The sequence below is a fragment of the Sarcophilus harrisii genome, chromosome 5, assembly GCF_902635505.1.
Source record: "Sarcophilus harrisii chromosome 5, mSarHar1.11, whole genome shotgun sequence".
In the NCBI taxonomy this organism is placed as follows: domain Eukaryota; kingdom Metazoa; phylum Chordata; class Mammalia; order Dasyuromorphia; family Dasyuridae; genus Sarcophilus; species Sarcophilus harrisii.
Window position 1 is genome coordinate 39496203 of NC_045430.1, and position 14890 is coordinate 39511092.

At 37.4% G+C, this 14890-nt stretch overlaps 1 protein-coding gene across 2 annotated transcripts in view; it reads right to left on the reverse strand.

Moving 5' to 3' along the window:
* The window catches only part of TMTC3 (transmembrane O-mannosyltransferase targeting cadherins 3), an 83583-nt gene extending 76526 nt beyond the window's left edge, over nt 1-7057 (reverse strand). The window contains exon 1 of one of the 2 annotated variants that reach the window (XM_031939712.1): nt 6723-7057. The gene's annotated coding sequence lies outside the window, so the exon portion shown is untranslated. The other variant, XM_031939714.1, reaches the window with a different exon arrangement.
* Between the last annotated feature and the right edge of the window lie 7833 nt (nt 7058-14890).

Consider the following 14890-nt stretch of genomic DNA (forward strand, 5'->3'; position numbering starts at 1 on the left):
TCCCTCTGCCCCTTTGAAAATGTTTCTGTTATGAACAATATGTAGAACAAACTCTTTCTTTCTTTTGAAACAAGACTTGCATAACCAAGACCCTAGTGTCAAAAAAAAAGCCTACCTATATTCCAGAGACAAATAAAGGAATAAAGTTTGGTTTGCCAATGATTTTAGGAGGATTAGCAGAAGTGGGTGGGTGAACAGTTTCTGTAATTTTTTTTTCCTCTCTGACCCACTTAAATTATCTCACAAACCTTTGTGAAAGCAACCCTTCTCCTCTGAAATAGACTTCAGTGAGAGGACTGTCCATTTCTAGAGAGATTCTAATAAAACTTCTATTCTTCACTTTAAGGTATCTCTGAATATTTTTTAATTGGGTTTGCCATACCACACAATAGGGTTATGGAAATTTAGCAAACATGGGTTATAATCACACTTGACTCAAGTCTGATTAATTTCCTATCCCTAGGTTGGGAGGCAGTGAATAATCAAACCAAACCACAACAAAACAAAACGCTTCAAGGACAGACAAATCTCTGACCATGAATAGGAGACAAGAGATTGTGGAAATCTGCCAAAGAAAGAAAGCAAAGTGATATGGCACAAAGAATCCTGATTTTGGAATCAAAACACTAAAAGATGAATCCAAGTTTTGCTACTTGGGCAAGTCAACTTCCCTCTAACATCTGCCCCTCAGTTTCTTTACCTATAAAATAAAAGGAAAGGACTAAAATGATTTTTGAATTCCCTCTCAATTCTGAATCCTATGAATTTGTCTATGTTCTTTGTTAACAGAAACATGTAAATGTTATGTGTAAAACCAAACACAAATTGCCATGCTATATTCTCTTTTATAAGTGCAGGATATTTAGTACCTGAGGGGGTACTCTGACACAGTGGAAAAGTGTCATTAACAATTAAAAAAAAAAAAAAAATCAAGCCTCTCTTATGATTAGTCTGAGTGTTTTATAGTTTAAATTTTGAAATCCACAGCTTGATATCATTAACAACAGGTTGTTAATCTAGGAACAATAAAAACTAAAATAAAATAATACATTGTAACTGATCTTAAAAAGTTTACACAAATCAATATACAAAATCGTCTTCAAGTATACACGATGATATATTCTAGAGGTCTTTCAAAGTTTACACAAACCACCTAACCTGAAACATTTTACAAAGGTTGATGTTTTTTCCTCCTTACTTCACATTTATTTAAAAGCATTGTTTCAAACAAGTACAGGCCTGTATGTAGCAAACTTTTTCCCTGTGAGGCAATTAAAAATATAACAGCAATGTATATTATATTTATTTTAAGTGTGGCATAATTTATTTTAGTCACAAGAATGTGGACTAGTGCTAATTTTAATGACATGGAGGCAGAAGAGGAAAAAGGGTAGCTTCTAAAAAAAAATCCAAATAGTTTCTTGGGGAGAATAAAGATAGAGGTGTAAGCAAATGTCTTTCCTGTTTAAGTATTTCAATAGAATAAAGAATTCCTAAATTTTAAAACAATAAAAGACCCTAAGGTAAATGTTTCTTTAAAAAGTGATATCAAATGTTCTTACTTTAAACCAAATATTATTAGCCAAAGAAGGCAATGATGAAGACAATGTTTCAGAGCTAATTTTATAAAATTTTCTCAAGATTAATATAATATATATAATTACAACTATATTCAGGTCTCATAATTCCAAGTGAGTTACATGCCCAAAATACAAAATTTCTAAAACAAAAAGTTTGTTTTCATTTCCCCTATAAAATAAACTGAAAACACTAATAATTGGACAGATAAACAATTTGATGCTATTATATATTAAGTAAAGTATTGCTGAATAAGGTTTATATTCAGTTTAAAATAATCGGTCTTGGTTTCTGGCATATAGAAACAAACTAGGTTAGCAGAGGGAATGCCAGACTTGCAAGTGAGGATAAGTTGGATTGAAATTCTGCTTTTAATTCTTCACTGAATCTAAGTTATATTTTAATATATTTTAACATCTACTGGTCATCCTGACATTTAGGGGAGGGGGTGGGGGGGTAAGAGGTGAAAAATTGGAACAAGAGGTTTGGCAATTGTTAATGCTGTAAAGTTACCTATGTATATATCCTGTAAATAAAAGGCTATTAAATAAAAAAAAAATAAAAAAAAAAAAATTCTTCACTGAACCGATGATTCTCAGTTTCCTTATCTGTAAAATAGGGATAATCCCTGCAGTACCTACCTCACATGATTATGACGTGGGATAAAGTGTATTAAAAAGTCTCTTGTATAATTTAAAATACTATATAAATGTCATTTACTTTTCCTAGACTTTTGAGGTTTTGTGCTCCTTTAAATCATAATATTGATGACATCAAAAATTTAAATTTTTGGCTATGGATATTTTAGATAAATTTATGGTTTGTTACAGTTGTTAAGAATATAGCATTATTTTCAAAAAGGAATTTCTATTATTAATGACAAGCACATAATTCAAGATAGTGCCAAAAAGCAAGTATAAAGACAGATTATCTATACTGCAGACATCTTTTCTTAGAAAAGCTATTCTCTCCTTCCCTTACCCCCCCAGAAACTTTTCAAGACAATGTATCCTTCCCAGTTTTCTGCACTTACTAAAATTCAAATAATTTGTGTTGTCATCAATTTGGACATTTTTCCCATGAAGCAAATTGTAACTTGCTAATGTCCAGCCAGGGCTTTTCTTGTTTCCTCTAGTAAAGGCTGTTAAGGCTTGCTCTTTTCATGAAACCTGCCCTAGTCTTTCAGTCATACATTTTTATCCTATTCTCCAAAGTTCCTTATTTCTAATTTACTATAGTGTGCTCACATTGCCAGTGCCATCTTTCTCCATCGAATTCAACCACAATTCTTTGGAGATTGCTATATTCCATATCTGAGAAGTCTTATATACACATATACTTTGCGCCCATACTTTTTACTACTTTGAATGGAGCTCAAAACTTCTCTCATTCCCTTTCTCCTTAGTTATTACTCCTTATTCTCTGGCTCCTTTCCTGCACTTATGAGGCCCTCCTCTCACCTCCCCCATTCTTAAATTTTTTACTTGATTACATCCTTTCTAAGTGCCTTACTACTCTTCTCACCTCCCCTTGTTCCTCCCTTACCTACAAATACAAAAACAGTTTTTGTTTTCTCTTTTGCATCTCTGAATCTTTCCAACATATCTTGGGGTTTACTGGCTAGATTTCTTTCTTGAGGACCATGCTTTAAACCAAAACCAATATGATTTTGAATGGCTATCAATAGGTCCTAGCCCAAGCTCCATTTGGTTATACTTAGGGTCCCAACAGACTCAAATTGAATGTAAAAAGCAGCCATTTCTGCTTTGACCAAAAACCCTGAGGGTCTTCCCCTCCCGGATTCATTCATTCATTTATTTATTTAGATTTTTTTTCTTTTTTTGAACAAGGTAAAAGAGGAGATTCTTTGCCTCAATTGCTACCTAGCCTTAATCATGAAATAGGTGCAGCCTTGGTCAAACCAAGACCTGTTGATGACTTTAGCTTAAAAAGGTCCCCATTTCATCCAGGGCCATCTCCAGTCATTTAGATCTCTATCTTGTTACTGGACCCAGATGGCTCTGGATAGAAAAGTGCAGTAGGTGAATTTGCCCAGCCCTCCCTCATTTCAATCCAAGTCATTTGTATGTCATGGCATCACCTTTCTGTTGTCATGGTCCTCTTCAAGATCGAACAATAAATAACAACCTCCCTTTCACACCAAGACTTAGAAAAGACAGCCTATATATATATATATCATTGTCTATATTTTTTCACCTCAGTTACTTCTCTCTCTGGAGTAATTGCAAAATAACACAGCATACTTAGTCCTCATTCACTTTGACTTCTAGTAACACGCGCCAACCATCTTTCTCCTTTAGTTTTCAGAATTGTGTTCCCTTCTGGTTCTGGCCTAGCCATCTCAGTTTCTTTTACACGATTATCATGATTTTCCTACCTCCTATTTTTATATATATCTCAGGGCCCTCTTCTCTTCTTCTCTCCACTTTCTTGATGCCATGAGTTTATCACTTCTATGCCGACGACTTACATATTCTATTTATATATCTTTTATATAAAAACATACACCATCCTATTATCTCCTCTCATCTCCAATGGGTGTTTTATAGGACCTTCAAGTGATATCCAAAAGAACTTTTATTATCTTTTCCAGTCTGTGTCCTCTTTTTCTAACTTTCCCATTTCTATTTTAGGGTACAGCTTCTAGTCATTCCAGTTTGTTACCCTGGTCTTCCCCTCTAACTCATCCAATCAGCTGTGAACTCTAATAAACGCTTTAGCCACAACATATTTTCCATCCATTCCATTCTTTTCATTCATATGACTACCAACCTAATTGAGGTGTTTATTATTTCTCTGCCAAATAACGGAACTATTCCAATAACAGTCTTCAGTCTTAGCTTGTCCAAAGCTGTTAAACTATGTCACTCTATAGCTCAAGAAGCTCCAATGACTCCCTCTGTCCTGAATTAGCAAAACAAAAACCCTAATAACAAAACACCAAACTTCATTTTCATTTTTAAAACCCTTCACAAATGACCAACAGGATGATTTCAGAAAGGCCTGGAGAGACCTCCACGAACTGATGCTGAGTGAAACAAGCAGGGCCAAGAGATCATCATATACTTCAACAACAATACTATATGATGACCAATTCTGATGGACTTGGCCATCCTCAGCAATGAGATCAACCAAATCATTTCCAATGGAGCAGTAATGAACTGAACCAGCTACACCCAGTGAGAGAACTCTGGGAGATGACTAAAAACCATTGCATTGAATTCCCAATCCCTGTTTTTGCCCACCTGCATTTGTGATTTCCTTCACAGGCTAATTGTACAATATTTCAGAGTCCGATTCTTTTTGTACAGCAAAATAACGGTTTGGTCATGTATACTTACTGTGTATCTAATTTATATTTTAATATATTTAACATCTACTGGTCATCCTGCCCATCTGGGGGAGGGGGGGGGGGGAAGGAGGGGAAGGATTGGAATGAGAGGTTTGGCAATTGTGAATGCTGTAAAGTTACCCATACATATAACTTGTTAATATAAGGTTATTAAATTTAAAAAAAAAAAAAAAAACCTTCACAATATGATTCCAATATACGACAAGTATATCCAGACAAGTGTCTAGACTTAGTGCACATTCCTCTCCTTCATTTGCTCTCTCTATTCCAGTAAAAATGTCTGGTTTGCCGTTTTCTGAGAAATTCCATTTCCTATCTCCAAACCTTTGGAAAGGCTGTCTTTTAATTCAGAAGATTGGTCCTCAGCTTCACAGAATCCCTAGTTTTCTTAAAAGGTTAGCTCTTAAAAGGTGCCGCCTAAAGGCAGTTCCTCTAACCCACTCTTTGGCTAATCTTCCAATCTTCCCCAATCTTCACTCCACAAATTATTTTATTTTGCCTCTTAGCCTAAAGTCTAGTCATTTTTTTCTTACCAGAGTTTAAACTCTGCCTCTGGGACTCAGAGCTCAAGGCACCTTTCCAGGTACCTCTTCCAGGCCATTTCCAAATCAAGCAGCTAGGTACTTCCCTGACCACCTTTAGGCTTTTTATTCTTAAGACTGTAAAATTCCGGAGGGCAGGAACTACACTGCTGGTTAATATCTGTAACCCTAACATTTAATATATGGCCCACAGCTCCCACTTTTCCCAACTTTCCCCAGTAAGGAAGACCGACGTTCAAATCCAGTCTCTGACTTACTGGCATTCATGTTCATTCTGAACATGCCACCTAACCTCCGTTTGACTCAATTCCCCCCACACACACACACACACACAAAATAATAGCATCTTTCTCCAGAGTTGTTGTGAGGATCAAATAAGATCCTATTGGTGAAGCACATGGCACATGATAGGCAGTATGTACATGTTAGCAGCAATTATTTTATCCTCAGCATTTAGCTAGTACAATGCCTAGCACACAGTGGACACCATATAAATGTTAAACCCAGTATTAAACCCAGTACTTAGCGAACAATGCTGGCAAACAGCAAACGCCATAGAAATACTGGCGGTTACTATCTGTGTACCCAGCATTTAGTTTAGCACGGTGCCTAGTATACAGGATGTGCTATGTAAATAAATGGTAGCCATTATAATCTCTATCCCTAGCACTCGGGAACACTACCTGGTGCACGATATATTTATATTTTGTATATAATTTGATATATAACCCAGCATCTAACTGGCACAGTCACAGTAGGAGCTTAACGAATCCCCTCCGGAGCTGCCCAGCTGCACGGGATAGGAAGGAGACTAGAACTCAGATCTTGCAGACTCTAATCCACTATTCACAAGGTACTGAGCCAGTTCCTTCCCGAGCTCCGCAGCTAGAGAGGCAGGAAATAAGGAAGGAGAGAACTGGAGTGGAGAGAGCGGAGGTGTGTTCTTCCCTCCCCTCCCCCTCTTCCCTCCAATAGGTGGCCCCCTTTTCTCGCCCAGTTAATTGAGGCAGGAGAAACTTTTCTCACCGCGCGCAGACGATGGTCAAGGAGAACCCGGCGCTGGCAGACGATGGTCAAGGACAAGCCGGTGCTGGAGGAGGGTAAAGGTGAGGCGCCGCTCCCCGATAGTCCCCCTCGCCCAATTTCCTGAGGAGGAGGCCTCAGCCGAAAAGTCTGAGGGGCGACCACCGGGCCCCACGCTCCCGAATCCCGCGCCAGCTGTTCCTTACCTGTCCCCCAGGAGGCGAAGACACGAGAAAAGCTCACTTTAAACACCAATCCCGCGGGAAGTTCCAACTCGCAAAGGGAAGGGGGAAGTCCCTCTGGAGCGTGGCTCGAGACGCGCCGGGGACGCTCCTCACACCGCTCAGACGCGGCGCACTGCACGCCGGGTACTGCCCAGCTTCGTGCACTCGCTCTGGCCTACATTTCCCGGCATGCAAAGCGCATCCTCCTCAGGATACGGTACACTCGGGAATCAGCGCCCTTCCTTCATCTCCTATCCCCTCCACAGGCGGTGGGATCTCGTTTCGAACTCGGGCCGTAAAGCGTCGCCCTGTAGTCGTGAAATGTAGACTCAGCATCCGGGACTCGGGCCGAGCCGGGGCAGAAACAGTGTTCCGCTTCGCGCCCCTATTAGATGGGCTGAGAAACCCTGGGATCGCCTAGGAGTCGCTGCCGCTGCTGCTGCTTTCCCTCCCTTCCCCCCCTCCCTCCCGCCCGCCCCTGCCCCTCAGGATTCAGCGCTGTGGGAGGCAGAGCCGGGATTTAGTGACATCCCCTCCCCATCCCCCATCACTGCCGTACTGAGTGTTTTCACTGATCATCCCGCAGGACCCGAGTACTCTGCCTCACGTCTGCCCCCTCTCCCCTCTCTCTTCTCCCCGCTTCTTCCGAGATCTCAGCCAGAATCTTATCCCCAAGGCTCGGAGAGATAGATGCCCTCCCTCCATTATTAGTTACAAAGTATCTTGTTTGTAGCTGGTATGTAAGTAACATTGTTGCTTTTTGCTGGTGCCCCTCCTCCCTCCTCAGACTCCTTGGGGCTGTGGGTCAAATTGCCATCCTTTACCCCAGATTTAGCTCCATACCTTGGCATTAGCAGGTTAGATTAGATTAGCAGGTTTCTGAAGGGCCTCACTTGAAACAGGTATACATAATATCAACATGGGAGGTATTACACATAATTACATAAATTACATAAGCATATAGAAATATAGGCTAGTAGTGATGTAACAAATAACATGAATTAACATGAGGAATTATACATATGCATAAGTTCTAGAAATAGTCCAAAACCAATCTATTGTCCATTACATCATGTGCCAGGAATCCAATAATTGCTATAAGTTTTGAAATTCTGTAACAGTCTTATCAACATTTTTTTTAATCTCAGGAAATCCAATGATTCCTCCTGGTTTTGTACTTCTGCAACAGTCTTATGAACAATTTTTCATCTCAGGGCATCCAATGATTCCTGCTGGTTTTAAAGTTCTATAACAGTCTCATCAGCCATGCTCTTTCACTGTCAGATGTTTCTTAGGTCTTCTCCTTTGTTTTGAGGTTTTTTTCTCATTTTCTGTCTCTCTCTGATGGGCAAGGTGAATATGGCTTATTGGCACCCATGTGATTCCTTCACCATCTGCAGAAATACAAGCAAGCCCTCTTCCCCAAACAGTTAACCTATCTGGTCCCTTCCATTCACCACATTCTGGATCTCTCCACATCACCTGGCGATTATCTAAAGGTACTGGAGCTGCTCACACTGGACACTGCCCTTCTGGTGGGTTATAAAACCTGTCTGCTGGGGCCAGTGCATCTTTATCAAAAATTAAGAAGTTAGAGCTAAATTTAGAAGTTCTCTAGAGTTACCTGTGGATCCCTCTTTCTTTTGTTTTTGGGGGAGTGTCTTGATGTCTCTGTTTCTCCTTGCTACTATTGCCTGTCCTTGAGGATTAAAAGGTATGTCAGTGGTGTGTAAAATCTTATACTGTGCACAAAAGTGTGCAAAATGTTTAGAAGTATATGCAGGTCCATTGTCTGTTTTTATTTCTTTTAGTTTTAGAAGTGATAGAGCCACAATTTGAATCCAGGTTGTCTGACTCCAAATGCCATGAGATAATCCCATAGCTTCTCATCCAGTCATGATTAGTGAGCTTATGTTCAGTGCTTTACTGCACCTGATTGCAGAGTGCTTGGGAGTTTTAGCTCTTCATTTGGTTGGAAACTCAATCCTAAATCCTTTAGCTTCTTCTTACATATATTAGAACAATCTCTTAATCTTAAATCCTTCCCTCCTAAAAAATAAAGTTCTCTCAAAGTGTTTTGTCTTTTCTTTCGGCTTTTCCATAACTTTTTTGTGGAATTCTCTCTATAAACTTCTTTTCCAAAGATTTTCTCATTTAAAAAAAAACCCTTGAGACTATTCTTGTAAGAAAGTGGGCCATTTCTCCCATTTTTTCCCATGTATTCTTCATCTAGTCCTATGGATCAGGAGTAATGCACATGCATGGATGCCACAGGGAGAATTGCTTTACTTCAAACCATTACTCTAGCACTAAAAGGTGATAGTAACTGTGAGGGATAGAAAATCCTATCCAAAAATGACTACTCAGAGACCTTTCAAAGTAAAAAGCAGAAAAGTTGTTTATTTAATTAACTCTTATGAGAATGAGCAATTCCACCGTGAGGAGGGAAAGAGAGAGAGCTCACAGTAGAAGGGCTAAAGAAGGGGAGAAGGTATACAGTTTTTATAGGTTTTAGATACAAAGGATTACATCATGAGTTGGAGAACATTGAGATAGGTGCCCCCTCCCCCTTAATTGGATGTTATTCGTGTCAAAAACAGCAGATTCCTAGTTCCAGGCAACTAATTGTCCAGATGTTAGTGACTTGAACAGCAATAAATGTCATCATTTGAGGTTAACTACATATGTCTAAAATCTAAGTACATATTGGCTACCACTCAACATACTCACGCAGGTCACAAAGACCTAGAGAAACTAAAATATAGAAGAGGAATTTAAACATCCTTGGAAGTTCTTCACCTTATCTTTACTACACACAGCTGCTGGAAGTTCAACTACACACACACACAGCAACTTTATAAATAAGACCAAGCCCAGAATATCTCTGGAAAAATCATGCCACTTGTTCCTTGAGAAGCATTATCTTCCTCATTAATGAATCCATAAGATGCATTGCTTTCTTTTCACTCGGCCTGCTTCTTGATTTTGGGTCTAGAGTTAAGGAATTGAGTTTTAGTCCTGACTAGACTTCACAGAAGAAGCTGAATGAATGGTAGCATTAGATATGATATATTCAGAAGCATAAGTATAATTGATTGAGGTTGTAAGTGCTATATTATCTCTGAAAAAATGAGTACTTAAGACTTTCAGATGCTGCAGAATACAAACAGTTTTTAGCTGTAGAGTCCAAGGATTTGGTATAAGTTTCTTCTGAACATATTCCTCAGACAACATAGTGATGAGGATATTGTGTGACATATAGGTAATTCTTTTCCATTTTTGCTTGCTTTAGTTTCTTCCATCTTCTACAGAAATACACTTGGTTCGAGTTTGGAAGTACTAAGACAAATCAAGACCTAAACAGTCTTGAAATTTTAAAGAAATGAATCTCAACTGATGCTGAGCGAAATGAGCAGAACCAGGAAATCATTATATACCTCAACAGCGATACTGTATGAGGATGTATTTTGATGGAAGTGGATTTCTTCAACAAAGACAAGATCTAACTTAGTTTCAATTGATCAAGGATGGACAGAAGCAGCTACACCCAAAGAAAGAACACTAGGAAATGAATGTAAACTGCTTGCATTTTTGTTCTTCTTCCCATTTTCTTCTACCCATTAGAGGGTATTTATACCCTCTAAATCCAATTCTCCCTGAGCAACAAGAAAACTGTTCTGTTCTGCACACATATATTGTATCCAAGATCTACTGTAATCTATTTAACATGTATAGGACTGCTTGCCATCTTTGGGGAGAGGATGGAGGGATGGAGGGGAAAAATCGGAACAGAAGTGAGTGCAAGGGATAATGTTGTAAAAAATTACCCTGGCATGGGTTCTGTCAATAAAAAGTTATTTAATTAAAAAAAAAAAAAAAAAAGAAATGAATCTCAGAGACAAACATTGAATTTTTAGAAGTATTTACATTTACATGTAGAGGGTCTGTATTGAGTAAGTTCATGTGCAGGAAGAATCCTATTCAGATATTACTTGAGACCCCCTCTCTGTAAGAGCAAATAATTTAAAGCCTTGGCTTATCACCTCCCTTAATGAATCAAAGACGTACTCCAGAGAAATTTAGGATAATCTTGATAGAGAATTCATGACAGGAACAAGGCAGCACAACTATGCTATTTACAACTCGGTTTTGGCAAATATCTTATTGTTGATAGCTACTGCTATTTTTGACTCTGTTTTGACAAATACCTCTTTATTAATAATTACTCTTATTTTAGACCCTGTTATGATAGATACCTTGTTGCTGTTAGTCAAGGTCAAACTGAAATGTGGAAGTATGGTCTATACATTAAACCTGGAGTGAATACAGCCCCATCTGGAGCGAGCTGGTATCAATGTAACACTAGCTTAAAGAGTATATAAACTCTGTTCCTCAGATTACTAAAGAAAATTGCAAAGCAAATCTTTCCATCTGGACTCATGGATATTCAGTTCAGATTCACAATCTAGGTATTCACTGCAGCTGGACTCCAACGTGTAAAAATGATTGAAAATGAAACAGTAAAACTACTATTATTGATAATTCAATGAATTTGAAATTAATTTTTAAAACTTTCCTCAGTTTAACATCGTAAATTGAGCAAGAAGATCCCTCACAAGTTTCTAATAATTGTCTGAGTGAAATCTATTTTTAAATTTGATTTACCAAATAAAAATTTTATAGGCAAATTAAATTGTACAGACTACATATGCTTCATATCTTAATGTAGGTTTGGACCTTCCAAAAAATTCTTATAAGTACTGTGTTTAAATTAATTTAAATTTATTTATTTTTATTTATTTTTTAATTATTTATTAATTAATTTAAATTTAAATTTATTAATAAAATTAAATTAAATTAAAGTAATTATTTTTACTTGCTTCTAAATTTTCTTCTTTTCCTCAGTCATTCTTATTATTGTCCCAATCTTTCCTATGACTCCTTCCCATTCCCATAGTATATTTTTTTAAAGGCCAAATTTCTTACCATGATTTCAGAATTCTTGGCAACTGATATTTTATGCTATAAACATTATTTTTCCTCTCTACTGTTTGTATATTCAGTAATGGTCTTCGAACTTGTCTTTTGGGTATCAGAATGGCAATGTATACAAATATATTATTATAAAAGTCATTTATCCCAAATTCATTTCTTGTTCCAGTCTGTGCTTGGAATGAAATAACTTGAGCATAATTAGAATATAATGTCTTTCTGCCTTAGACCGCTAGCTTATTATAAATTTGTTTTTTCTAATAGTGATCTTGTGTGCTTCCTTGTAATATGACATCACTGATTCAACTTGTACATAACTTTTATCCACAAGAATACCCCTTCAGAACTTGGAGTACCTTATTTTAATAACTCCATTAATGGCAGATCTTCAACCTTTTGACAATAGTCAAAAGTTTTTCAGAACCAGGTTTGGTGAATATGGTGAGTGATTGTTTTCTTTTGCTTTAGTAGGCTTATTGCATCATTTTATTCTTTTTCAGTATTCTTATTAATGTGCTGCAAGCCTATAAGAACCCTTTTTCTCTCTTTCCATCATATAGTAATTTGCATAGGATTGGGTTGGTGGGGACTTTAAAAACTAAATAGTCCAAACTTTCCTTTTTACAGAAATTATTTTTACAGAAACTAAGAGAAGGTAAGTGACTAGCCTAATATCACACAGATTATAAGAATAAGAGCCAGAGTTTGAATCTAGAAGTACCAGGAAGAAGTCAAAAAAAAATATAGGTAGCACTGTATTGACAAGGCAATGACAAAAGAATAGCAAAATCACAAGAGACTTTGTGTAGAGGGCTGAAACTCTAAAAAGGTATGCTTGTATCACACAAGAGAGCACTTAAGGCTAATTAACCTATTTGATGTGAGACAATGACTCTATTAGCATATATTTGGATAAATGGCTCTTTTCACTGTTGGGTGCTTGCTGAATGTTTGGTATAAAGATAATCAGAGGTAAGGATTGGAGGGCAGAAAGAGAGGGGCCAGAGAGTCACTTGGTGGCAGGACAAGGAGGAGAGAGTCTGGACTCAGGACTCCAAAATCCAGGCAAGATCTTTGGCAAGCCTCATGGCAATTTGTCTCCTCCTTCACTTCTCCCCCTAAATACCAAGGACTTTAATTTATCCTGACTCTGGCTGACCCTGAAGCCCTCCAGGAAGCTAGCCTATACTTTAAACTTTGGGAGATGCCTTGCTAAAATCTAAATGTGCTACTTACCATACTACTTGTCCATCAATCTTCCCAATAAATAAATTAAGATTAGTTTGGTATGGCTTATTATTAGTGGACTGAAGATAAATGTAAAAGAGTGTCACAGACCTTCAAGAACAGCATCAGGAAGACAGACATAGGTAGAAATGCTAAGGAAAAATAAAAAATCTTTTTTTAAAGTTCTTTTAGGTTTGAGAAGAGAAACAAGGACAATATAACTACTACATAAAGTGAAAAGGCCAACTCAGATTTGTGTATGTGGAAGTAATTTTTAATAGTAAAGCACTATATAATTATCAGTTAATATTATTTTTAATTCACATGTAATATTTGAATGAACTTTGAAAGTTTAGGACTCTCCATATCAAACCTTATACTTTCAGTATCATAGATGGTTGTTACTAATATATTTCAATAAATCTTTTATCACTTCTCGCCTTCTCTGCCATTTTCACATATACCTCAAAATAGCTCATCCATAAATTCTTCTAAAAAGGGGATACTTGAAGAATGTACAAGATTAGATACAAATCAACTATTTTGGAGACATTTTGGCTTAATACAAAAAGATATAAATTTAATTAATTTTTGTTGATGTAAAATCTTTAAAATTCAGTCCTAAATGCTTTTTTCATAGAAGAAAGGGATCAATTATAAACACCTTACCTATGCCCTCTTGGACTGAAGGGGAACACAAGTCTTAGCAGAGACAAGACTAAGCCATGAGGACAAAATAGAGAAAAGAAACCCAAAAGGAAGGGAAATAATGTTTGAATGGGAAAGAGAGAGTCAGCTAGTTTTACAGATTAGGTGTTGATGGGATGTTACATAAGAAACATGAAGTAAGAAAGCACACTCCCAACACAACTGCACTGGGCTGAAAATTCACCAGAACTCCAGGGGGAAGAACTGATGGAGGGAGACAGAAGGAGAGAGAGGTCATGGCTGCTGCTGAAGAAGGAAAAGTCAAGGAGAAGGAACAGAACAAAGAAAACATGCAAGTTAAGCGTGCTGTGCCCTTCTGAAAGGAAAGGAGAAAGGCAAGAAGACACATAGGCTAAGCCCTCCTACAGTACTCCTCAGGGCTTTGGTTAGAAAGTTAGTATATATTGTCTGCCTAGAAGGACTGGAGGGAAAGTGCCTGCTTGTCTTCTCCCATTATTCTTCTCATCCTATCAAGGCAAGGCATCAGGCCCATGAAAGAATGGCTGATAGATGCTACCAATTTACAGCTTAGTAATTCTGTTAAGGTACACATTGTTTCCTTTGAAAGGATTCCATGGCCAGTTGTCATCAAATTCCACTTTGTTGAGACTGGGATATGGAATTGTAGTTTCTACATTTCAAGACAAAGCTAGACAAAGCACATTCTTAGGGTATACTATGCCTACAGGGACAGAGCCTTCTTGGACTAGAATGGTTTACCCATCCTCAAATGAAAATCTCTATTTAGTTCCTACATTCAGCGCCTGGAAAAGTCTCTTTCCTATAGTCTTTTACTCTGGGTTATGGTCAATAACATTAACAAGTTGAGAAACAAAGTGTCACTAGTTCTGATATTATGACTGAATAAACAAGCAGTGTAACTTCTGACATTGATCAGCATTTTTCCTTGTGACTTATTTTTCTAACAATGAGATAGAAAGAAATCCTAATTGACTTTCAGTTCATTACAATATTATGGTAAAAATAAATGGATTGAGCTTTAATTTTTGGTTTGATTCCCCCCCCCCCAAAAAAAAAAAAAACAACAGCAAAGTGTTTCAGAATATTTGTCCTAATATTAGCTTTAAAAAACAAAGTAAACAAACAAAAAGTTGAATATCAGATTCTCTGTTTTATGAGGTTTAGAACTTCTAGATATAAAAGAACAGATCTCTAGTTTTAGAAATTGTTTTCTCCTTTTTCCCCATCATTCTGTGACATTT